We start from the raw sequence: 25128 nt of genomic DNA, 5'->3' as shown, positions 1-25128 counted from the left end.
AGAAAACGGACGGCCTAATCTACGCGATCGCCGTCAACCCTTTTGACCTCGTTCACCCTGTCCACAATGGGTGCGACGAGGGCCTTAAGTGCGTCAAGATCAGCGTCCGCCGGCAGCCTCTTGAGGACATTGGTGAGGTTGAGGCCCGGATTGCGGAAGGCCACCTTCACCAGCACCTTCTCCAGAACTCCGGCACAAATCGAGCGTGACTCGTCGGCCAACTGCTTTGGGATCCGTTCCCGGAGTTGCTGGAGCGCCGCCGCCATGCCTTTGAAGAACAGAGTGAGCTTGGCGCTGGGTTGGAGTTCCTCGTCGGAAGAGTACCCGAAGCCTTCCACCCCGGGGTTACAGCATGCATGCTAGAGGTCGAGTGTCCGTCCTTTTGCTTCTCTTTCGTTCGCAGGGCTCGCATATCCTGGCCAGACTGCTTGAGGACGAAAAGGAGAAGAAGGGCGTGACGGCACCTAGGCCCCGGCAAGCCAGTATCGCTGGGGGCTGCGAGTGCCAAGAATCGTCCACGGCAAACCAGAGTTGCCGGGGGCTGCAATATCAGATAAGTCTTTCATCCCTCATCATGCATCCTCTTATGGACTGGGGAATGCGAAACCGCGTTTCTTCCCGAAAACTGCCGTGCTCCCTCAACTCTAGGCCCTGGGGCTCGTTCCCGGGGCCAAGTTTGGTCTTAGTCGCGGCAGCAAAGGGATGAAACGAGGAAACCACACCCACCTCGTTCCCGCCTCCATCAAAGGCGTGAGAAAGGTCGAGCGACGTGGGAAGGCGGCAGGGCCTGTTGCCGGGAGATGAAATGTCTGTCCGAGGGATACCAAGGATTTGCTCCTTGGCGTGGGTTCAACTCGCGAGACAAATAACCCGGCAAGCATCCCCTTTTCATTAAAAAACATCCCACTTAGGTACAGTCCATAGAGGATGAAAAACATGAAAGAGAGGATTACAAGTTTTAGAAACAGCTAAGGCCCGAAGGCTTACAAATTAAAAAGATGAGATGCCCGTAATCCCTTTCCTGCCCTCTCTTCAGGAGGCAGGTCAAGGAGGCGAAAAGGGCAAAAGGAGCGCCTAGACGAACTACGGGTGCCAGAAGACACCAAGAGAACATCCCGGGGGCCGTCCGAAGGCTGGACGGCGATGGCGGCGCTGGTAGCGGGGCTCGAAGACGGGGCGGCAGGACGTCAGCACACTGTCGAGGGCACCACACCCTCGTACTCCGACCTGACGGCCTTGTCGCCAGCCCTCTTCCCCTTCCGCAGCCTCCCTACGCCAGCCGCCCAAGGAGACGACCCCGGGGAGTTCAAGGAGCCGGCAACACAGATGATGGGGTCGCCGGTGCCGCGCGAAGCGGCGCCCGACGCCTAGTCGGACCCGCCACCCCGCCGCCCGCTACCCTCATCGTCGCTGTCGCTCTCCTCCTCGTCACTCTCGCTCGAGGAGGAGCCTTCGCTATCGGAGGATCTGTCCACGCAGCACTTCGCCCGAGTGCCGAAGCACCCGAAGACCTTGACGGAGAGGAGATCGCCCTCCATCAACTTAAAATGGAGGGTAAACCCCTCCATCAGGCTGTGGATACGGGCGAACGTCTTCCACCCTCGATCAAGATACATCACATTAGGGGCTCGGAATACAACACGGACTCGCATGCCGCTGATCCCACAACCCCTCATGTGCAGCCTCAGTGTCTCGGGCGGGTCCAACTCCATCGCGCTCGCAAACGGAGCTGGAAGCCGGAGGCGACGACGAGGCGCCCGGCGCAACTTGACGAAGAACTCGCAAGGGTCGTCCCCTATATGGACCGCCGTGGGGGGAGGAGCCGCCGGCGGAGGCGAAGCTGGCACGCCGCCCCGCCCGCCTCTTCCCCGAGTGCCTCGACCTCATCCTCGACCTCGTCCGCGACCTCGCCCCCTCCCTCTTCCCCTTATGGCTGGCTCTGCCACCACGGGCGCGGGAGAGGGAGAGATGCGCTGTCTGGCGGCGACCCTCGCCGCCACCGATGAAGGGCCTGGGTTCCCTTTCTCCATGGCGAATGAGAGAAAGGGGAGCAGAAGCTGAAGAAAGGAGGAGATGAGAGAGTGCGGGTTTCTGTGCTCCCCTCCCGCTCTTTATAAAGGAGCGAGGTGGGGGCTCGGCCGCCCCACTCAGCGAATCAAGGCACGGGAAGAGCAGGGAGTCGGGGCCAACCCGCTGCCTCTGCTCGCGACGGCCCAGTTTCCCACTTCCACCGTCCGCGACCCCAAGCGCATGGGAGCCGCGTGGCGGGGATGCAGAACCAAGGCGACGGATGAGGCGGCCTCGCTCCACCTCGTGATCGCGGGGAGTGGACGTCCCGAAAACCGCGCACCGGCCCCGTCCAGTAAATGCACCACGCCCCCACGCCTACCTCCGTTTAGGGAGGAGGGCGTGAACCGTCCCCATCATCGTGGCCTGACGCATGCTCGAGGGGCTTAGCCCCGCGCACGCCGCCCGCGTCACCCACAACGCCGCGTTTGACGTGTGCCGTTCTGGGCATGCGCGGTGGGAGCGAGGAGATATGCGGCGTGCCCTAGGCCGCGCGTGCCCGTGCACTGTTTTGGGCCTGCCCAACAGCGCTCGGCACCGTGTCTGGCCCAGGCCCGGGGGCTCCTGTCGGTGTACTAGAGTAGGGGTACCCTAGTACCCCGAACGTGAGCACGGGCGGTCGCAGCATCCCGCGGCAAGGCTTGCCGGGTGACCGCCAAGACCCTCCGTGGTTCCCTTGAAGACCATTCAAGAACAAAGTACTCAAACCAAGGCCCCGGCAAGAGGAGCTTGCCGGGAAGGCCAACCAAGGCCCCAGCAAGAGGAGCTTGCCGGGAAGGCCAACCCAGGCCCCGGCAAGAGGATCTTGCCGGGAAGAGACAAGACCCCGGCAAGAGGAGCTTGCCGGGAAGGCCACTCAAGGCATACCAAGAAAGCTTGCCGCGACGCGCGCTGCGTCCCGGCAAGGCCCGGTGAGCAACAAGCTCCCAAACACGACAAGACAACGACCGCGGCAAGGAGCTTGCCACGGGAAACCCCCACTTCGTGCCCGCGCTCCAGCACACCTGCTAACATGTCGCTCTAGGAACTTTCCTATTGGGGTCAAGCATGGCACTGATGGTGAAGGTACCACCAGTGCCGTCCTCCTTGGCGGACACCTTCTTGGTCTCGGGTGGAGCTGCCATCGTCTTCTTGCACTTGTCGGTGGAGCTCGATGGTGCGTCCTCGACGGTAGCGCAGCACTCCGAAGAGGTGCGCTTGCCGGAGTGGGCATCAGAGCTCTTGCCGGACTTTGTCTTCTTCTTCCCCCCGGGAGCTTCAGCGGCAAGTGTGTTGTGATCAGCTGCTGCTGCTGCTTCCCAGTAGATCTTGTCGGCGCAGATAAGGGCATCCTTCTTGTCGCCGGGGACAGAGATGACACTTATCGGGCCTGGCATCTTGAGCATGTTGTATGCGTAGTGAGAGGCTGCCATAAACTTGGCGAGTGCTGGACGGCCAAGGATTCCATTATAAGGCAATGGAAAATCGGCAACGTCAAATGTGACCCTCTCAGTTCTGAAATTCAGCTCGCTGCCAAATGTGACCGGCAGCGTGATCTTCCCCTTCGGCTTGCTCCTTCCCGGGCTAATTCCTTGGAATGTGCCAGTCTCTTCGAGCTCGCTGTCAGGGATCTGGAGTTTCTGAAGGACCGCGGAGGAGATCAGATTCAAGCCGGCCCCGCCGTCAACTAGCATCTTCGTGACCTTGAGGTTGCGGATAGTTGGTGAAACCTACATCAGCAAGCACCCGACCGCAGTTACGCGGTCAGGATGATCCTCAATGTCGAAGATGATAGGCGTGCTGGACCATTTCAGAGGCTTGCGTGACTCTACGGATGGTTCCGCTGCATTAACCTCCCGCATCCACTGCTTGAGTTGGCGGTGCGAAGTATGCAGAGAAGCACCACCGTGAACGCACAGGACCTCTGTAGCTTTCTGAAATTCCTGCTCATCGGCCTCATCATCATCCATGTCTTCGTCGTCGTCGTCATCTTCATCCTTGTCGCGGCCGCGGGGAGGTCTGTCTCCTTGCCGCTGCTTGGCCTTGCCGCGGCGTCCTCCTCGGCCGGGACGTTTCTTGCCGGATCCACCAGTTCCTTCCTGGGCCTTCTCCTTGTCGCGCCGCTCGTACTCAGCTTTCTGTAGCTCAACGAGCTGCTCAACCTTCTTGCAACTCTGGAGATCGTGGCCCTTGGTGCGGTGGATCTTGCAATACCGCTTGTCGGAGCTGTCCTGCTTGTCGGCGGCCGCCACAGGCTGGGCCTCCTTGTCAGAGCCACCAGCTTTAGCTTCCTTGGCGCCACCTCCGTTGCCGGTCTACTCGACAGCTAGCACTTCCTTGCCCTTTTTCCTTCTGTTGTTCCGCCGCCGGCCTTTCCTTGTCGGGGCGGCATCCTCACTGTCGGATCCTCCTGCTCCTGTACTCTCTCCGGGGAGCCTCCTCCCCTCTTCAGCGCATGCACACTTGTCGGCCCGGGCGTAAAGCTCGCTGACATCTCTGATCTTACACATCGCCATCTCCTCCCTCATCCTTCGGTTTCGCACGTTCTGATGGAACGCGCTGATGATCGCGGCGGGGTGGGCGTCTGGGATGTTGTGCTGTACACGGCCGAATCTCTAAATGTACTTGCGCAGTGGCTCTCCTTCCTTCTGGGCGAGCAGATGAAGATCGCTCTCTTGGCCATGTGGCTTGTGGCCGCCTGTAAAGGCGCCGACAAACTGATGGCATAAATCTACCCAAGAGGAGATGGAATTGTCCGGCAAGTGCATGAGCCAGGACCTGACGTTGGGCTTGAGTACCAGCGGGAAGTAGTTGGCAAGGATCTTGTCGTCCCGTCCCCCGGCAGCCTGCACCGCGATGGTGTAGATGCTGAGAAACTCCGACGGATGCGTCTTTCCGTCGTACTTCTCTGGTACGTCTGGTTTGAAATTCTTTGTGCTGGGCCACTGGACTTGCCGCAGCTCACGGGTGAACGCAGGACAACCTACCGCGTACGGAAGATCGCCTGGTTCCCCTGGCGCATGCATGTCAACAGAGGGCCCAGCGCACTTGTCGGATTGACGTCGCGCTTCTCTTCGGCGCTCGATGCGGGTTCGAGCGTCTTGTTGTTGTCGTTCATGGAGAACTTGACGCTGGTCGCGACGAGCTCGTGGGTCCGACGACGCGGTGGAGCCGCTGTCGGGGTGGACCCGGCGAGTCGGCGATTTTGGCCTTCGTGGTGGAGAGTGCATGGAAGTCGCACCTCCCCCGGTCTTGTTGCCATCGGCTCACATCCGGCTATCCTGCCGCGGCAGCGAGGTGCTTGGTTGCCGCGCAGTGTCGCCGTTGGCGAAGCCGATGAGGCTCTGGATAGTGGCCCTCCATTCATCGGTCTTGTCCGTCGTCGGAGGATAGTCTAGGAGCAGTTGAGCTCGCGCCAAGGCTTTTGCTGGAGTGGTGGGCGGCGGAGGTGAACGGTGCGAGGAGCGAGGCGTGCTCGGACTCCTAACCACGTTAGAAGGAGCAGTGCCCTGTCCAGGCGACCGTACTTCGCTCAAGCCAGCATGTTGACGTGCATGTTGGCCTTGAGCGCCACGAGAACCACCAGCTTGATCTTGGCCCAGCGGACGTATGGCGCTGCGAACGCCATGACGCTGCTGGTCCCGCGCCTCCTGAGAGGGGCGCGGTGCGCGCATGGACGCCGAGGTCTGTGCCGCCTTGTCCTTGGACTTGGCCGCACTGACGGCTCCCTCGTCGACGCCCATTCTTCCGCCGGCGTCCACTCCACCACCCGTTTGCTCCGGAGGCGGTGAAAGCGATGCAGACGGAACAGCTGCCTCCGAATCCTTCTTCTTCGGTGGCATGTCGATGAAGACGATGAAGATTTAGCTCGCGTGCACGCCGGATCGGGTTCGCACAATCTCGACGCCCCCTACCTGGCGCGCCAAAGATGTCGGGGAAGCTGATCCACCAACAACTATGGGGACCGGGCCCCTTTCGGTTCGGAGGGGGGCGGAGGCTGCACAAAGAGCGGATCGAGGCGGTACACACGAGTAGTTTTACCCAGCTTCGGGCCGCACGGATGCGTAAAACCCTACTGCTGCTTGTTAGATTGTATTGAATCCTTGCTCAGGAGCGATGGACGCTATCAGACTGAGCGTGGGAGTGTTTCTGGTGTTTCGAATGAGCCGAACCCCCTCTACGTTGCGCTTGGGCCTCCTTTTATACTCTCAAGGGGTCACCGACAGGTGGCAACGTAGACTAGAAGGGTAAAAATGGAAAAGGATGCGGTAGGTGTAGCTACTGCTACTGTGGACACAGTGCACCCTACCTAACTCTAACGGCAGGGGACAAGGTCATTGAATGCCCGTCTGAGTTGCCTAAACAGTGCAAAAAGTGACCGTTAGGAGCGCCACCGTTTGCGACGATGGCCCTCTCTTCATCTCCGCTTGCCACCGCGCACCCCTAGCTGCGCGGCCTCCTGCCACGTGTGCTTGGGAGAGTCCTAGAGCGACATGTTAGCAGGTGTGCTGGAGCGCGGGCACGAAGTGGGGGTTTCCCGGGGAAGCTGATCCACGAACACCTATGGGGATCGGCGGACCGAGCCCCTTTCGATTCGGTGAGGGCGGAGGTCGAGCAAAGAGCAGATCGAGGCAGTACACGCGAGCAGTTTTACCCAGCTTCGGGCCGCACGGATGCGTAAAACCCTACTGCTGCTTGTTTGTGTGTATTGAATCATTGCTCGGGAGCGATGGACGCTACCAGACTGAGCGTGGGAGTGTTTCTGGTGTTTCGAATGAGCCGAACCCCCTCTACGTTGCGCTTGGGCCTCCTTTTATACTCTCAAGGGGTCACCGACAGGTGGCAACGTAGACTAGAAGGGTAAAAATGGAAAAGGATGCGGTAGGTGCAGCTACTGCTACTGTGGACACAGTGCACCCTACCTAACTCTGATGGCAGGGGACAAGGTCATTGAATGCCCGTCTGAGTTGCCTAAACAGTGCAAAAAGTGACCGTTAGGAGCGCCACCATTTGCCACGATGGCCTTTCTTCATCTCCGCTTGCCACCGCGCACCCCTAGCTGCGCAGCCTCCTGCCACGTGTGCTTGGGAGAGTCCTAGAGCGACACGTTAGCAGGTGTGCTGGAGCGCGGGCACGAAGTGGGGGTTTCCCGCAGCAAGCTCCTTTCCGCGGTCGTCGTCTTGTTGTGTTTGGGAGCTTGTTGCTCACCGGGCCTTGCCGGGACGCAGGGCGCGTCGCGGCAAGCTTTCTTGGTATGCCTTGAGTGGCCTTCCCGGCAAGCTCCTCTTGCCGGGGTCTTGTCTCTTCCCGGCAAGATCCTCTTGCCGGGGCCTGGGTTGGCCTTCCCGGCAAGCTCCTCTTGTCGGGGCCTTGGTTGGCCTTCCCGGCAAGCTCCTCTTGCCGGGGCATTGGTTTGAGTACTTTGTTCTTGAATGGTCTTCAAGAGAACCACGGAGGGTCTTGGCGGTCACCCGGCAAGCCTTGCCGCGGGATGCTGCGACCGCCCGTGCACAAGTTCGGGGTACTAGGGTACCCCTACTCTAGTACACCGACAGGAGCCCCCGGGCCTGGGCCAGACACGGTGCCGAGCGCTGTTGGGCCAGGCCCAAAACAGTGCACGGGCACGCACGGCCTAGGTCACGCCGCATATCTTCTCGCTCAAACCGCGCACGCCCAGAACGGCACGCGTCAAATGCGGCGTCGTGGGTGACGCGGGCGGCGTGCGCGGGGCTAAGCCCCTCGAGCATGCGTCAGGCCACGATGATGGGGACGGTTCATGCCCTCCTCCCTAAACGGAGGTAGGCGTGGGGGCGTGGTGCATTTACTGGACGGGGCCGGTGCGTGGTTTTCGGGACGTCCACTCCCCGCGATCACGAGGCGGAGCGAGGCCGCCTCATCCGTCGCCTTGGTTCTGCATCCCCGCCACGCGGCTCCCATGCGCTTGGGGTCGCGGACGGTGGAATTGGGAAACTGGGCCGTCGCGAGCAGAGGCAGCGGGTTGGCCCCGACTCCCTGCTCTTCCCGTGCCTTGATTCGCTGAGCGGGGTGGCCGAGCCCCCACCTCGCTCCTTTATAAAGAGCGGGAGGGGAGCACAGAAACCCGCACTCTCTCATCTCCTCCTTTCTTCAGCTTCTGCTCCCCTTTCTCTCATTCGCCATGGAAAAAGGGAACCCAGTCCCTTCATCGGTGGCGGCAAGGGTCGCCGCCAGACAGCGCATCTCTCCCTCTCCCGCGCCCGTGGTGGCAGAGCCAGCCATAAGGGGAAGAGGGAGGGGGCGAGGTCGCGGACGAGGTCGAGGCGCTCGGGGAAGAGGCGGGCGGGGCGGCGCGCCAGCTTCGCCTCCGCCGGCGGCTCCTCCCCCCATGGCGGCCCATATAGGGGACGACCCTTGCGAGTTCTTCGTCAAGCTGCGTCGGGCGCCTCGTCGTCGCCTCCAGCTTCCAGCTCCGTTTGCGAGCGCGATGGAGTTGGACCCGCCCGAGACACTGAGACTGCACATGAGGGGCTGTGGGGTCAGCGGCACGCGAGTCCGCGTTGTATTCCCAGCCCCTAATGTGATGTATCTTGATCGAGGGTGGAAGACGTTCGCCCGTATCCACAGCCTGATGGAGGGGTTTACCCTCCATTTTAAGTTGATGGAGGGCGATCTCCTCTCCGTCAAGGTCTTCGGGTGCTTCGGCACTCGGGCGAAGTGCTGCGTGGAAAGCTCCTCCGATAGCAAAGGCTCCTCCTCGAGCGAGAGTGACGAGGAGGAGAGCGACAGCGACGATGAGGGTAGCGGGCGGCGGGGTGGCGGGTCCGACTAGGCATCGGGCGCCGCTTCGTGCGGCACCGGCGACCCCATCATCCGTGTCGCCGGCTCCTTAAACTCCCCGGGGTCGTCTCCTTGGGTGGCTGGCGTACTGAAGATGTCGGGGAAGCTGATCCACCAACTCCTATGGGGACCGGGCCCCTTTCGGTTCGGAGGGAGGCGGAGACCGCACAAAGAGCGGATCAAGGCAGTACACGCGAGCAGTTTTTACCTAGTTTCGGGCCGCACGGATGCGTAAAACCCTACTGCTGCTTGTTAGATTGTATTGAATCCTTGCTCAGGAGCGATGGACGCTATCAGACTGAGCGTGGGAGTGTTTCTGGTGTTTCGAATGAGCCGAACCCCTTCTACATTGCGCTTGGGCCTCCTTTTATACTTTCAAGGGGTCACCGACAGGTGGCAACGTAGACTAGAAGGGTAAAAATGGAAAAGGATGCGGTAGGTGCAGCTACCGCTACTGTGGACACAGTGCACCCTACCTAATTCTGACGGCAGGGGACAAGGTCATTCAATGCCCGTCTGAGTTGCCTAAACAGTGCAAAAAGTGACCGTTAGGAGCGCCACCGTTCGCCATGATGGCCTCCTCTTCACCTCCGCTTGCCACCGCGTACCCCTGGCTGCACAGGTTCTCGCCACGCGCCCCTGAGAAAGCCTCATGGCAACACGCGGGCAGGTGCGCTGGAGCACGGGTATGGGGTGGCAGCTGGCCCCCGGCAAGTACCTTGCCGGGGTCGTCGTCTTGCCGCGTCCGGAAGCTTGTCGCTCGTCGGATCTTGCCGGGATGTGTGGTGCGTCGCGGTAAGTTTCTTGTGGCGCCTTGGTTGGCCTTCCCGGCAAGCTCCTCTTGCCGGGGTCTTGTATCTTCATCTTTAAATACTTTGTTCTTGAAGGGGCTCCAAGGGAACCCACGGAGGACCCTGGCGGTCGTTCGGCAAGCCTTGCCGTGGGGTGCTGCAACTGCCCGTGCACGAGTTCGGGATACTAGGGTACCCCTACTCTAGTACACTGACAGGAGCCCCCGGGCCTGGGCCATACACGGTGCCGAGCGCTGTTGGGCCAGGCCGAAAACAGGGCACGGGCACGCGCGGGCCTGGGGCATGCCGAATCTAACTCCATATCCACCGCACCCCCTGCAACGGCACGCGTCAATCACGGCGTCGTGGGGGAGATTGTGGGTGGTTCTTTATTCGGAAAGAGCGCAACGTCCGCCCCCTCCTCCTTATAAGCAGGGGAAACAGGGGTATTTCCCCTATCTTCATCATTCGTTGCTGCAATCTCAGAAACCTCCGCCACCCTCCTCCGCTTCCAAAGTCAAAAGAGAGCAGCTCTCCGCTCCCGTCGCCGCCACCACTACCAGCGCCGTCGATCTCCCCCACCGCCTCCGCCATGGCTCCGAAACCCGGAAAGGGGAAGGCCGCGAAAGCTGTGAAGTCGACCGAAGCGCAGCGGCTTGAGGCGCTGCGGAAAGAGCGGGCCACCTTCCTCCCCGAGCTCTCCGCAAAGGATCTGAGGGAGTGGTACTATCTCTTCTGGTCGACGGAGACACGGGCGCATCCGCGCACAAAGGTACTCTCCGCCATCACCTCGCAAGAAGCTCCAGTTGGCGGGTACCCTTTCTTTGCCGTGTTCTTCTACTGCGGGCTCTGCCCGCCATTCTCTGATTTCTTCTGTGATATCATGAACACCTACGGGCTCCACCTCCTTGATTTTACCCCCAACACCGTCTTGACCATGGCAGTTTTCGCCCATCTATGCGAAAACTTTGTCGGAGTCCACCCCAACGTAGCTCTCTTCTGCCATTTCTTTATGCCTCGTGTCGAGAGAGGGGAACCTCTTGCCGGCGGGATCGCCTGGATCTCGCGGGCCGGCAAGAAGGAGACCTATCTGGAGGGGGAGCTCCGCAGCAAGTGGGACGAGTGGAGAGCAGATTGGTGCTGGGTTGTAGAAGAGAACCCGCAGCCGTTCACCGCCCTGCGCCAAGCCCCAGCAGTGCGAGGCAATGATTGGAGTGCTCTGTCCGCGGACGATGACAAGGTGAAGATCGCCACCACCCGGATCTTGCGCCTCAGGCTTGCCGGGTTGATTGTAGGAGCTGTCGGCGCAGATTTCCTCCGCCGCCGCATCGCCCCTCTTCAGGCGAAGGGGAGACCCGCCTGGGAATTTGGAGACCCGGCAGACATCATGAGGTTGCGCCCAGGCCTCAACTTCAATTTCACCGTCATAGAATTGGACGGGATACTTAAGGAAATATTCAAGCACGACCCGCAGCATCCCGAGTGGTTCAGGTTGCCGGCAGGCGTCGTGCCTCTGTGTAACAACTCCTCGCGCGACCGCATCTGCGCAATGATGCCGTTGTGTGACTCGCACAGGATCGCTCCAACTTGGCAAGAGCCCGCCGGCGACGTCGTGCAGCAGTTCTTCGACAGCCTAGTGGAGGTGGCGGTCAATGCTGACGAGAAGAAGCTCCTCACCCGCGACACCACTGATCAAGAGATGGAGCGCATCGCCACTAGGGCGGAAGAGGAGGCGGCAGCCGCGGCCGCAGGTGAATTCGGGTTCACCATGGAGGAAGCGGACGCGGCGTTGGCGATGAGTCTTGCCGAACGGGAGCAGCCCGAAGAGGAAGAAGAGCTCGCCGCGCCCGACGCCGAGTCGAACGAGCCCGCCGAGGGTGCGAGCGGCCCGCCATCTCCGAGGAGCTTGACGCGAGCAGGGCCCGCAGCGCAGCCCCCAGCGCAGCCAAGAAGGCACCTCCGCAGGGTCGGCGACGTAGCAGGGCGGCAAGTGGGCCAACAGCCGCAGCGTCGCGCGACGCACTCTACCGCGGCAAGTACGGTTGCCGCGGGAGCGCCTCCCGCCGCAGCGACAACTGAAGCGGGGCCATCTCGGGCTGGCGCCGCAGCCCCCGCCAAGCGGTCAAGGGATCCCACCCCTCCACCTCGTCGCGCTGGAAGTGGGCCGAACTTCGACCTCTCCGCGCTCAGCTCCGACGAGGAGGAAGAAGAAGAAGAGTAAGATTCCCTTGCTTGTTCTTGTAGTTCTTCAACTTGCCATTCCTGTCTTGCATCTGATCTGACCCACCCTGGACTCTCCCTTTTCAGGACTCTGGCCCAGAGGGCGGCGAAGAGGGCCAAGGCTTAGGTGGTGGTCATCGAGGACGAGCCCACTGCGACGACAGGAGGCGCGCCCGAGACCACCTTGCCGGATCCGGCCATCACTTCGCAGAGCAGCCCCAGCGCAGCCCCCAGCGTAAGCATATGGTTTACTTTCTGCTTCTGGGTGCGCGTGGTTGCTCTTTTCCTTTGTTGACATCTGATCACTGGTTTGTTTGTGCAGGAGCAGAATAGCTTCATTAGGAGGGCATGGTGATCTCCTCCGACTCGTCGTCTGCTTCGACTACGCCGCCAAGGGCGGACCCCCCGGCAAGGGAGCGTTCTCCGGCAAGGGAGGAGTGTCCGGCAAGGGGGGAGTCTCTAGCAAGGGACAGCGCCAACGATCCCCCGGTGGTGGAGGTCATGACAGCAGATCCTAGCACAGGTAGTCCTTCTTGCCCGAAACTTTCCTTGTAGTCTTCTGCTGATTTCTCTTCTCGGATACTTGTTTGATTTCTCCTTCTTCTCCGGTCGTCAGACCCACCCTCCGCGGATCCGATGGAGACCGAGGCGGGCGGCGAGGAGGACACGCGCGGCAATACTGATGATGCCGCAGCCACCGAAGAAGGAGCCGGCGCTGACGTGCCTGCCGGCGAAGAGGCCGCCAAGGCTGCTGCCGAAGAAGCTGGCGGGGGATCTGGCGATCGCACTGACGGTCCTGAGGCCGTAGGAGCGCCAGGCGCTGCACCGACCGCCGATCCCTCCGCCGCTGCCGTGGTGGCAGACTCCGAGGAGTCCCAGCCCGGCGCCTATCTGAAGGCCGGCGAGGGCATCTTCATCAAGCTCCCCTGGGCGTCGAGCTCCAGGGCGCCGATGGAAGGAGAAGCTCTGGATGGGGAGGTGCTTGCCTCCGCCGGGTTGTCGATCGTCGACGCGCCGGGAAGCAGCAGCGGCGAGCCTGAGGAGGAGCGGCTGCTACGGAGGCTGCTGGCGCTCTACCGCGCCCGCCAAGTCAAGTTGGAGTCCCGGGAAGCGCTTGTCGCGAGGGCGAGCGTGGACATAGAGAAGCGTGCGGAGGAGCTCCGGGGTCTTCGCCAAGAAACTCTCCGGGCCTTGGCGGAGGAGCGGGAGCAGCTTGCTGAGGAGCGGAAGGCCTTCCAACTTGAGAAGGCTGAGGCTGAAGAGCAGCAGCGGCTCACCGGCGAGAAGCTGTACGCGCGAGAAGGCGAGCTGACTCAGCGGAAAGTGAACCTTGAGAGCCACGAAGAGGAGCTTGCCGCGCGCGAACGGGCACTTGGCGGGACGCTCGAAGAGGCAAAGGATGCGGCTGCGGCTGCCGAGGCCGCCAAGAAAGAATTGGAGGCAAAGGTGGCGCAACTAGAAGCTGGTCTGAAGGTCGGTGGTGAAGAGCTTGCCGCGCTCAAGCTAGAGCGCGAGAAGGACGCCCTTGCCCACGGTGAGCTGCAGGGCCGACTCGCCGAGAGGGGCAAGGAGCTGAGCGCCGCCAAGGATTCCAACGCAAATCTGACGCTGAAGCTGGCCACCTTGACGGAGACGTTGGACAGCGCCAGGAAACGGGAGGCAGACTTGAAGAAAGACATCAAGGCCAATGATGCGCTGCTGGCGAGGGCCGCCGAAACCCAGAATCTCCTCAGAGATACCATGGCGCTCTAGACGGAGGGCCTCGTGAACGTTGCTGCAGTCATTGAAGAGGAGCTGGTGCAGTTGGGGGTGGAAGGCTTCGGGTATTCCTCTGACAAGAATCTCCAACCCAGCGCCAAGCTCACTCTATTCTTCAAGGGCGTGGCGACGGCTCTCCAGCAGCTCCGGGAACGGATCCCAAAGCAGCTGGCCGACGAGTCGCGCACGATTTGCGTTGGAGTTCTGGAGAAGGTGCTGATGAAGGTGGCCTTCCGCAATCCGGGCCTCCGCCTCACCAATATCCTCAGGACCTTGCCGCCAGAAGCTGATTTGGAGGAGCTCAAAGCCCTTGTCGCACCCATTGTGGACAAGGTGAGCGGAATCAAGAGGGTCGAAGGCGATCGCGTAGATTAGGCCGCCCACTTCTTCTTTCCTTGTCGCTGCCAGCCATGTCACGAGAACACTTTATTAGAGGCGCGACAAGTTATTTTTGTAATATAGCTTTGTTCTATGGAATGATTGCAATGTTATTCCCTTTACTTGATCCCTCCCTTTGTATGTCTTTTTACCCTACGCTTTTAGGGAACTTGCCGGTGCAGACACCTGGGCCGCGAGCGCTGAGTGCGGGACGTCAGCAGCCTGCTGGCGGTGCCGCTACCGGTAAGAAAGCTTGTCACAACTAGTTGCAGCTTACTTAAGTTGCTGAGCGAACTCGAAACAAAGTAAGGGCGCTAGCGGCTCACTTAAGTTGCTGAGAGGACTCGAAGCAAAGTAAGGGCGCTAGCAGCTCACTTAAGTTGTTGAGCGGACTCGAAACAAAGTAAAGGCGCAACTAGCTACGAGTTGGTTCCTCCGTGCACAGGTTTTCCATACAAAGTGCGGTCGTTCAAGGGAGATAACTTAAAGAATTTAAATAAAATTTGATTGCTCAAACTTTGGCAACTTAGCTTTTCTGTCGTCTGCTTCCCGGCAAGGAGAAACTTTCTTGAACGGCCTGGTCCACACCATTATCTTCTCCTCCCCCCCCCCCCCCGGTAAACCTTGTGGGTGAGGGAACCTTCCTTCTTTTGAGAAAGAAACAGAGAAATAAAGTAATGATATGGAGCCTTGGGCTCGTTATCGCTTACCGTGGTCTGGTGCTGCACAAAGTGTCAGATAACATATGCAAAAAAGGATTATAGCATAAAAACTGACAAGATGTGCGGGGCACATGAACTTTACTGGTGCACGGGGTCTGCGCCCGGCTTTGTACAAAGGATTACATGCAACAGCGGCAAGACTTGTAAAAAAGGTGGTTGCCGGAACGGGGTTCCGGCAACTGCGCCTTACGGGAAAAACTTATGAAGATGTTCTATGTTCCAGGAGTTGCTCACCGGAACGCCATCTTCGGTCTCAAGGCGGACAGCACCAGGCCTCGTGACTCGTCTTACCCAATAAGGGCCTTCCCACTTCGGCGTCAACTTGTTGGAATTCTTGGCGGACTGAACACGCCGAAGAACAAGGTCGCCTTCCTCGAAGCTTCTGGCCTTAACTTTGCGGCTATGGTAGCGATGCAAAGCTTGCTGGTAGCGAGCGGCTCGCACAGCAGCCTGAAGACGATCTTCCTCAAGGAGCAGCGCGTCGTCTTGCCGTAGCTGCTCTTGCTCAAGCTCATCATAAGCGAGCACTCGAGGTGACCCGTATACGAGTTCCGTGGGGAGAACTGCCTCTGCTCCATAGACTAGAGCGAAAGGTGTCTGGCCAGTGGCTCGATTTGGTGTCGTTCTGATTGACCAAAGAACCACCGGCAGCTCCTCGATCCAGTTTTTTCCGCACTTGTGCAGCCTGTCGGAAGTTCTGGTCTTGAGCCCACGCAGCACTTCAGCATTTGCCCTCTCTGCTTGACCGTTGCTTCTCGGATGAGCAACAAAAGCGAAGTAGACCTCGGAGCCAAGGTCTTGGACGTACTGCATGAAGGTGCGGCTCGTGAATTGCGTGCCGTTGTCGGTGATGATCCTGTTAGGGATCCCGAAACGGCAAACAATCGACCTGAAGAACTTGACTGCTAACTGTGTTGTCACCTTCCTCACTGGCTGCACTTCCGGCCACTTTGTGAACTTGTCGATTGCGACGTACAAGTACTCAAAGCCCCCGACAGCTCGGGGGAAGGGGCCGAGGATATCGAGCCCCCAGACCGAAAATGGCCAGGATAAAGGGATCGTCTGGAGAGCTTGAGCTGGCTGGTGTATCTGTTTGGAGTGGAACTGGCACGCTTCACACTTGGTTACTTGTGCAGTTGCATCCTGGAGGGTTGTCGGCCAAAAGAAGCCTTGCCGGAAAGCCTTGCCAGCAAGTGCCCTTGCGCCTATGTGGTGACCACATATGCCTCCATGTATCTCTGCCAACAGCTGTTGTCCATCTTCCCGGTGAATGCACTTCAATTTCACACCGTTGAGTCTTATTCTGTACAGTGTGTTGTCGACAAACTTGTACATACTTGACTGCCGGGCTACTCTTTCCGCTTCTTCTTGCTCTTCGGGAAGTTCTCCTGTCTGAAGGAAATGGACAATCTGCTGTGCCCATGCTGGAGCTTTTGGCTCGACAACAAGGACTAAAGGCGTATCTGCTGCTGCGGGAACATCCGCTTCTACGGCAAGGACTTGCGGCCCTGCCGGAGCTTGATGTTCCCCGGCAAGCTTGCCGGAGCAAAACTTGTCGGGAGCGTTTGCTTCGACGGAACAAACCATAAGGTTTGCCGGAGCAGACTGCCCCTCAGCATCCTTGGCGTTGATCTTTGGGACTTTCTTGGCGGCGGCTTCGGGGAGCTCTGCCGGAAAGTAGTCACCGGAAACCAACTTCCTCTTCTTGCTTTGTTCAGTTGATGGTGTTATGGATGGTTGAGTCAACTTGAGCACAAAGATCCCTGGTTCCACAGGTACTTTTAGTGCGGCGCATTTTGACAGGCCATCAGCGATGTCATTCTGAGCTCTTGGGATATGCTCCATTTGTAGGCCGTCAAAGTGCTCTTCTAGCTTCCTCACTTCATCAATATATGCTTCCATCAACGAACTCTGGTAATTCTTGTTCACTTGGCGGACGACAAGCTGTGAGTCACCCCTGACAATGAGCTTCTTGATCCCAAGGTCTGCTGCGATTCTGAGACCGGCAAGCAATCCTTCATACTCTGCAGTATTGTTGGTTGCTTGCTCTTTGGGAAAGTACATCTGGACTACGTACTTGAGGTGCTCTCCGGTGGGTGCGACAAGCAGCACGCCTGCACCGGCGCCTTGCAGCGAGAAGGCACCATCAAAGTACATCAGCCACTCCTTGCTTGTCTCTTTGACGGGGATGCTTGTCTCTGGAATTTCTTCGTCTGGGGTTGGCGTCTACTCTGCTATGAACTCTGCCAATGCTCTGCTTCGGATAGTTGAAGTGCTCTCAAACTTGAGGCCAAAGCTTGACAGTTCTAGCGCCCACTCGACAATCCTGCCTGTTGCTTCTGGATTTTGCAGTATCCTTTTCAGCGGAAAGCGAGTGACGACTGTGATCTCATGTGCTTGGAAGTAATGGCGCAGCTTTCTCGAGGCCATGAGGAGGCCGAAAAGCAACTTCTGCACTCCAGAGTACGTTGATCTGGCTCCCTGCAGAAGGGAACTGACAAAGTAAACTGGGCGATGTACCATTTTCTTCTGCATCTTGTTGTGTGTCTGCGCAGATCCATCTTTGTTGGCACAAGAGCTTGTCGGACCAGAGCTTGTAGGCAAAGCCCCCTGCTTGTCGCTGGATGGAACTGCCGTGGTTGCTGGCTCATCATCTGCCTCCCTCTCCGCCACTAACGCAACACTAACCACTTGGTTGGTTGCCGTTATATACAGCAGCAACTTCTCTTGCGGCTTAGGTGCGACAAGCGTTGGAGTGGAGGACAGGTATCTCTTCAAGTCCTGCAGCGCAGCCTCCGCTTCCGGAGTCCATTTCATTGGACCTGCCCTTTTCAAAATTTTGAAAAATGGCAGGGCGCGCTCAGCAGATCTGGAGATAAACCTGCTGAGAGCAGCCACGCAACCGGCAAGCCTTCGTACATCCTTGACGCGCTTTGGTGCTTCGATTTGCTCGATGGCCTTGATCTTGTCGGGGTTGGCTTCAATTCCCCACTGAGACACAAAGAACCCGAGAAGCTTGCCGGAAGGGACTCCAAACACGCACTTCTCGGGGTTGAGCTTGAGGTTGATCTTGCGCAGATTTGCAAAAGTTTCTTCCAAATCTTGGATCAGGGTAGCCTTGTCTTTACTCTTGACTACTATATCATCCATGTAGGCTTCCACATTTCTGTGTATCTGTGGCTCAAAAGCGACATGGACTACCCTTGCAAATGTCGAACCAGCATTCTTCAACCCAAAGGGCATCCGTACAAAACAGTATGTGCCGCAAGGGGTGATAAATGCGGTTTTTCCCTCATCCTCTTCTGCCATGAAGATTTGATGGTATCCTGAATATGCATCAAGAAATGAAAGCAAATCACATCCAGCTGTGTAGTCAACAATCTGGTCAATGCGCGGCAAGGGAAATGGATCTTTGGGACAAGCTTTATTGACATCAGTGAAGTCTATACAAAGCCTCCATTTCCCGTTCGCCTTGCGCACGACTACAGGATTGGCCAACCACGTGGGATGGAGCACTCCTCTGACAAGGCCTGCTGCTTCCAATTTCCTGATCTCTTCTGCAATGAACTCTTGGCACTCCACTGCCTGCTTCCTGACTCTCTGCTTGACGGGCCGCGCATGAGGACAGACGGCAAGGTGGTGCTCGATTACTTTCCAGGGAACACCGGGGATATCAGACGGTTGCCATGCAAACACGTCGACATTCGCCCGCAGGAAAGCAATGAGCGCGCTTTCCTATTTGGGGTCAAGCATGGCACTGATGGTGAAGGTACCACCAGTGCCGTCCTCCTTGGCGGACACCTTCTTGGTCTCAGGTGGAGCTGCCATCGTCTTCTTGCACTTGCCGGTGGAGCTCGATGGTGCGTCCTCGACGGTAGCGCAGCACTCCGAAGAGGTGCGCTTGCCGGAGTGGGCATCAGAGCTCTTGCCGGACTTTGTCTTCTTCTTCCCCCCGGGAGCTTCAACGGCAAGTGTGTTGTGATCAGCTGCGGCTGCTGCTTCCCGGTAGATCTTGTCGGCGCAGATAAGGGCATCCTTCTTGTCGCCGGGGACAGAGATGACACTTATCGGGCCTGGCATCTTGAGCATGTTGTATGCATAGTGAGAGGCTGCCATAAACTTGGCGAGTGCTGGACGGCCAAGGATTCCATTATAAGGCAATGGAAAATCGGCAACGTCAAATGTGACCCTCTCAGTTCTGAAATTCAGCTCGCTGCCAAATGTGACCGGCAGCGTGATCTTCCCCTTCGGCTTGCTCCTTCCCGGGCTGATTCCTTGGAATGTGCCGGTCTCTTCGAGCTCGCTGTCAGGGATCTGGAGTTTCTGAAGGACCATGGAGGAGATCAGATTCAAGCTGGCCCCGCCATCAACTAGCATCTTCGGGGTCGTTCAAGGATGATATAGTGGTCAAGAGCAAGGACAAGGCTACCCTGATCCAAGATTTAGAAGAAACTTTTGCAAATCTGCGCAAGATCAACCTCAAGCTCAACCCCGAGAAGTGCGTGTTTGGAGTCCCTTCCGGCCAGCTTCTCGGGTTCTTTGTGTCTCAGCGGGGAATTGAAGCCAACCCCGACAAGATCAAGGCCATCGAGCAGATTGAAGCACCAAAGCGCGTCAAGGATGTGCGAAGGCTTGCCGGTTGCGTGGCTGCTCTCAGCAGGTTTATCTCTAAGTCTGCTGAGCGCGCCCTGCCGTTTTTCAAAATATTGAAAAAGGCAGGTCCAATGAAATGGACTCCAGAAGCGGAGGCCGCGCTACAGGACTTGAAGAGGTACCTGTCCTCCACTCCAATAATTGTCGCACCTAAGCCACAAGAGAAGTTGCTGCTATACCTAGCGGCAACTAATCAAGTGGTTAGTGCTGCGTTAGTAGCGGAGAGGGAGGCGGATGATGAGCCAGCGACCGCGACAAGTGAATCCAGCGACAAGCAGGGGGCTTCTCCGACAAGCTCTAGTCCCGACAAAGATGAATCTGCGCAGACGCGCAAGGAGGTGCAGAAGAAGATGGTGCAGCGCCCAGTTTACTTTGTCAGCTCCCTTCTCCAGGGGGCTAGGTCGAGGTACTCTGGTGTGCAAAAGTTGCTTTTCGGCCTCCTCATGGCCTCGAGAAAGCTGCGCCATTACTTCCAGGCACACGAGATCATAGTCGTCACTCGCTTTCCGCTGAAGAGGATACTGCAAAATCCAGAAGCAACAGGCAGGATTGTCGAGTGGGCGCTGGAACTGTCAAGCTTTGGCCTCAAGTTTGAGAGCACTTCAACTATCCGAAGCAGAGCATTGGCAGAGTTCATAGCAGAGTGGACGCCAACCCCAGACGAAGAAATTCCAGAGACAAGCATCCCCGTCAAAGAGACAAGCAAGGAGTGGCTGATGGACTTTGATGGTGCCTTCTCGCTGCAAGGCGCCGGTGCAGGCGTGCTGCTTGTCGCACCCACCGGAGAGCACCTCAAGTACGTAGTCCAGATGTACTTTCCCAAATAGCAAGCAACCAACAATACTGCAGAGTATGAAGGATTGCTTGCCGGTCTCAGAATCGCAGCAGACCTTGGGATCAAGAAGCTCATTGTCAGGGGTGACTCACAGCTTATCGTCCGCCAAGTGAACAAGAATTACCAGAGTTCGTTGATGGAAGCATATGTTGATGAAGTGAGGAAGCTAGAAGAGCACTTTGACAGCCTACAAATGGAGCATATCCCAAGAGCTTAGAATGACATTGCTAATGGCCTGCCAAAATGCGCCGCACTAAAAGTACCTGTGGAACCAGGGATCTTTGTGCTCAAGTTGACTCAACCATCCATAACACCATCAACTGAACAAAGCAAGAAGAGGAAGTTGGTTTCCGGTGACTACTTTCCGGCAGAGCTCCCCGAAGCCGCCGCCAAGAAAGTCCCAAATATCAACGCCAAGGATGTTGAGGGGCAGTCTGCTCCGGCAAACCTTATGGTTTGTTCCGTCGAAGCAAACGCTCCCGACAAGTTTTGCTCCGGCAAGCTTGCCGGGGAACATCAAGCTCCGGCAGGGCCGCAAGTCCTTGCCGTAGAAGCGGATGTTCCCGCAGCAGCAGATACGCCTTTAGTCCTTGTTGTCGAGCCAAAAGCTCCAGCATGGGCACAGCAGATTGTCCATTTCCTTCAGACAGGAGAGCTTCCCGAAGAGCAAGAAGAAGCGGAAAGAGTAGCCCGGCAGTCAAGTATGTACCAGTTTGTCGATAGCATACTGTATAGAAGAAGACTCAACGGTGTGAAATTGAAGTGTATTCGCCGGGAAGATGGACAACAGCTGTTGGCAGAGATACATGGAGGCATATGTGGTCACCACATTGGCGCAAGAGCACTTGCCGGCAAAGCATTCCGACAAGGCTTCTTCTGGCCGACAACCCTCCAGGATGCAACTGCACAAGTAACCAAGTGTGAAGCGTGCCAGTTCCACTCCAAACAGATACAGCAGCCAGCTCAAGCTCTCCAGACGATCCCTTTATCCTGGCCATTTTCGGTCTGGGGGCTCGACATCCTCAGCCCCTTCCCCCGAGCTGTCGGGGGCTTTGAGTACTTGTACGTCGCAATCGACAAGTTCACAAAGTGGCCAGAAGTGCAGCCAGTGAGGAAGGTGACAGCACAGTCAGCAGTCAAGTTCTTCAGGTCGATTGTTTGCCGTTTCGGGATCCCTAACAGGATCATCACCGACAACAGCACGCAATTCACGAGCCGCACCTTCATGCAGTACGTCCAAGACCTTGGCGCCAAGGTCTGCTTCGCTTCTGTTGCTCATCCAAGAAGCAACGGTCAAGCAGAGAGGGCAAATGCTGAAGTGCTGCGCGGGCTCAAGACCAGAACTTTCGACAGGCTGCACAAGTGCGGAAAGAATTGGATCGAGGAGCTGCCGGTGGTTCTTTGGCCAATCAGAACGACACCAAATCGAGCCACTGGCCAGACACCTTTGGCTCTAGTCTATGGAGCAGAGGCAGTTCTCCCCATGGAACTCGTATACGGGTCACCTCGAGTGCTCGCTTATGATGAGCTTGAGCAAGAGCAGCTGCGGCAAGACGACGCGCTGCTCCTTGAGGAAGATCGTCTTCAGGCTGGTGTGCGAGCCGCTCGCTACCAGCAAGCTTTGCGTCGCTACCATAGCCGCAAAGTTAAAGCCAGAAGCTTCGAGGAAGGCGACCTTGTTCTTCGGCGCGTTCAATCCGCCAAGAATTCCAACAAGTTGACGCCGAAGTGGGAAGGCCCTTATCGGGTAAGACGAGTCATGAGGCCTGGCGCTGTCCGCCTTGAGACCGAAGATGGCGTTCCAGTGAGCAACTCCTGGAACATAGAACATCTTCGTAAGTTTTTCCCGTAAGGCGCGGTTGCCGGAACCCCGTTCCGGCAACCACCTTTTGTACAAGTCTTGCCGCTGTTGCATGTAATCCTTTGTACAAAGCCGGGCGCAGACCCCGTGCACCAGTAAAGTTCATGTGCCCCACACATCTTGTCAGTTTTTATGCTATAATCCTTTTTTGCATATGTTATCTGACACTTTGTGCAGCACCAGACCCCGGTAAGCGATAACGAGCCCAAGGCTCCATATCATTACTTTATTTCTCTGTTTCTTTCTCAAAAGAAGGAAGGTTCCCTCGCCCACAAGGTTTACCAGGGGGGGGGGAGAAGATAATGGTGTGGACCAGGCCGTTCAAGAAAGTTTCTCCTTGCCGGGAAGCAGACGACAGAAAAGCTAAGTTGCTAAAGTTTGAGCAATCAATTTTTTAAGTTTTTGAGTTATTTTCCTTGAACGACCGTGCTTTGTATGGAAAACCTGTGCGCGAAGGAACCAACTCGTAGCTAGCTGCGCCCTTACTTTGTTTCGAGTCCGCTCAACAACTTAAGTGAGCTGCAACTAGTTGCGACAAGGTTGCTTGTCGGTAGCGACCCCGCCAGCAGGCTGCTGGAGTTCCGCACTCGGCGCTCGCGGCAAGGGTGCCTGCACCGGCAAGTTTCCCTAGAAAGCGTAGGGCAGAACCATACAAAGCCAAGAGTCGAGTAAAGGAAGTAACACAGCAATTTTTTGCCTAAGATAGAGTTATATTACAAAAGTAACTTGTCGCGCCTCTAATAAAGTGTTCCCATGACATGACTGGCAGCGACAAGAAAAGAAGAAAACGGACGGCCTAATCTACGCGATCGCCGTCAACCCTTTTGACCTCGTTCACCTTGTCCACAATGGGTGCGACGAGGGCCTTAAGTGCGTCAAGATCAGCGTCCACCGGCAGCCTCTTGAGGACGTTGGTGAGGTTGAGGCCCGGATTGCGGAAGGCCACCTTCACCAGCACCTTCTCCAGAACTCCGGCACAAATCGAGCGTGACTCGTCGGCCAACTGCTTTGGGATCCGTTCCCGGAGTTGCTGGAGCGCCGCCGCCACGCCTTTGAAGAACAGAGTGAGCTTGGCGCTGGGTTGGAGTTCCTCGTCGGAAGAGTACCCGAAGCCTTCCACCCGGGGGTTACAGCATGCATGCTAGAGGTCGAGTGTCCGTCCTTTTGCTTCTCTTTCGTTCGCAGGGCTCGCATATCCTGGCCAGACTGCTTGAGGACGAAAAGGAGAAGAAGGGCACGCCGGCACCTGGGCCCCGGCAAGCCAGTATCGCTGGGGGCTGCGAGTGCCAAGAATCGTCCATGGCAAACCAGAGTTGCCGGGGGCTGCAATATCAGATAAGTATTTCATCCCTCATCATGCATCCTCTTATGGACTAGGAATGCAAAACCGCGTTTCTTCCCAAAAACTGTCGTGCTCCCTCAACTCTAGGCCCTGGGGCTCGTTCCCGGGGCCAAGTTTGGTCGTAGTCGCGGCAGCAAAGGGATGAAACGAGGAGACCACACCCACCTCGTTCCCGCCTCCGTCAAAGTCGTGAGAAAGGTCGAGCGACGTGGGAAGGCGGCGGGGCCTGTTGCCGGGAGATGAAATGTCTGTTCGAGGGATACCAAGGATTTGCTCCTTGGCGTGGGTTCAACTCGCGAGACAAATAACCTGGCAAGCATCCCCTTTTCATTAAAAAACATCCCACTCAGGTACAATCCATAGAGGATGAAAAACATGAAAGAGAGGATTACAAGTTTTAGATACAGCTAAGGCCCGAAGGCTTACAAATTAAAAAGATGAGATGCCCGTAATCCCTTTCCTGTCCCTCTCTTCAGGAGGCAGGTCAAGGAGGTGAAAAGGGCAAAAGGAGCGCCTAGGCGAACTACGGGTGCCAGAAGACACCAAGAGAACATCCCGGGGGCCGTCCGAAGGCTGAACGGCGATGGCAGCGCTGGAAGCGGGGCTCGAAGACGGGGCGGCAGGATGTCAGCACGCTGTCGAGGGCACCACGCCCTCGTACTCCGACCTGACGGCCTTGTTGCCAGCCCTCTTCCCCTTCCGCAGCCTCCCTACGCCAGCCGCCCAAGGAGACGACCCCGGGGAGTTCAAGGAGCCGGCGACACAGATGATGGGCTCGCCGGTGCCGCGCGAAGCGGCGCCCGACGCCTAGTCGGACCTGCCACCCCGCCGCCCGCTACCCACATCGTCGCTGTCGCTCTCCTCCTCATCACTCTCGCTCGAGGAGGAGCCTTCGATATCGGAGGAGCTGTCCACGCAGCACTTCGCCCGAGTGCCGAAGCACCCGAAGACCTTGACGGAGAGGAGATCGCCCTCCATCAACTTAAAATGGAGGGTAAACCCCTCCATCAGGCTGTGGATACGGGCGAACGTCTTCCACCCTCGATCAAGATACATCACATTAGGGGCTGGGAATACAACGCGGACTCGCGTGCCGCTGATCCCACAGCCCCTCATGTGCAGTCTCAGTGTCTCGGGCGGGTCCAACTCCATCGCGCTCGCAAACGGAGCTGGAAGCCGGAGGCGACGACGAGGCGCCCGGCGCAGCTTGACGAAGAACTCGCAAGGGTCGTCCCCTATATGGACCGCCGTGGGGGGAGGAGCCGCCGGCGGAGGCGAAGCTGGCGCGCCGCCCCGCCCGCCTCTTCCCCGAGCGCCTCGACCTCGTCCTCGACCTCGTCCGCGACCTCGCCCCCTCCCTCTTCCCCTTATGGCTGGCTCTGCCACCACGGGTGCGGGAGAGGGAGAGATGCGCTGTCTGGCGGTGACCCTCGCCGCCACCGATGAAGGGCCTGGGTTCCCTTTCTCCATGGCGAATGAGAGAAAGGGGAGCAGAAGCTGAAGAAAGGAGGAGATGAGAGAGTGCGGGTTTCTGTGCTAGCCTCCCGCTCTTTATAAAGGAGCGAGGTGGGGGCTCGGCCGCCCCGCTCAGCGAATCAAGGCACGGGAAGAGCAGGGAGTCGGGGCCAACCCGCTGCCTCTGCTCGCGACGGCCCAGTTTCCCACTTCCACCGTCCGCGACCCCAAGCGCATGGGAGCCGTGTGGC

Source organism: Triticum dicoccoides, chromosome 5A, assembly GCF_002162155.2.
Source record: "Triticum dicoccoides isolate Atlit2015 ecotype Zavitan chromosome 5A, WEW_v2.0, whole genome shotgun sequence".
NCBI lineage: Eukaryota > Viridiplantae > Streptophyta > Magnoliopsida > Poales > Poaceae > Triticum > Triticum dicoccoides.
Note: the sequence above shows the minus strand (reverse complement) of the source record.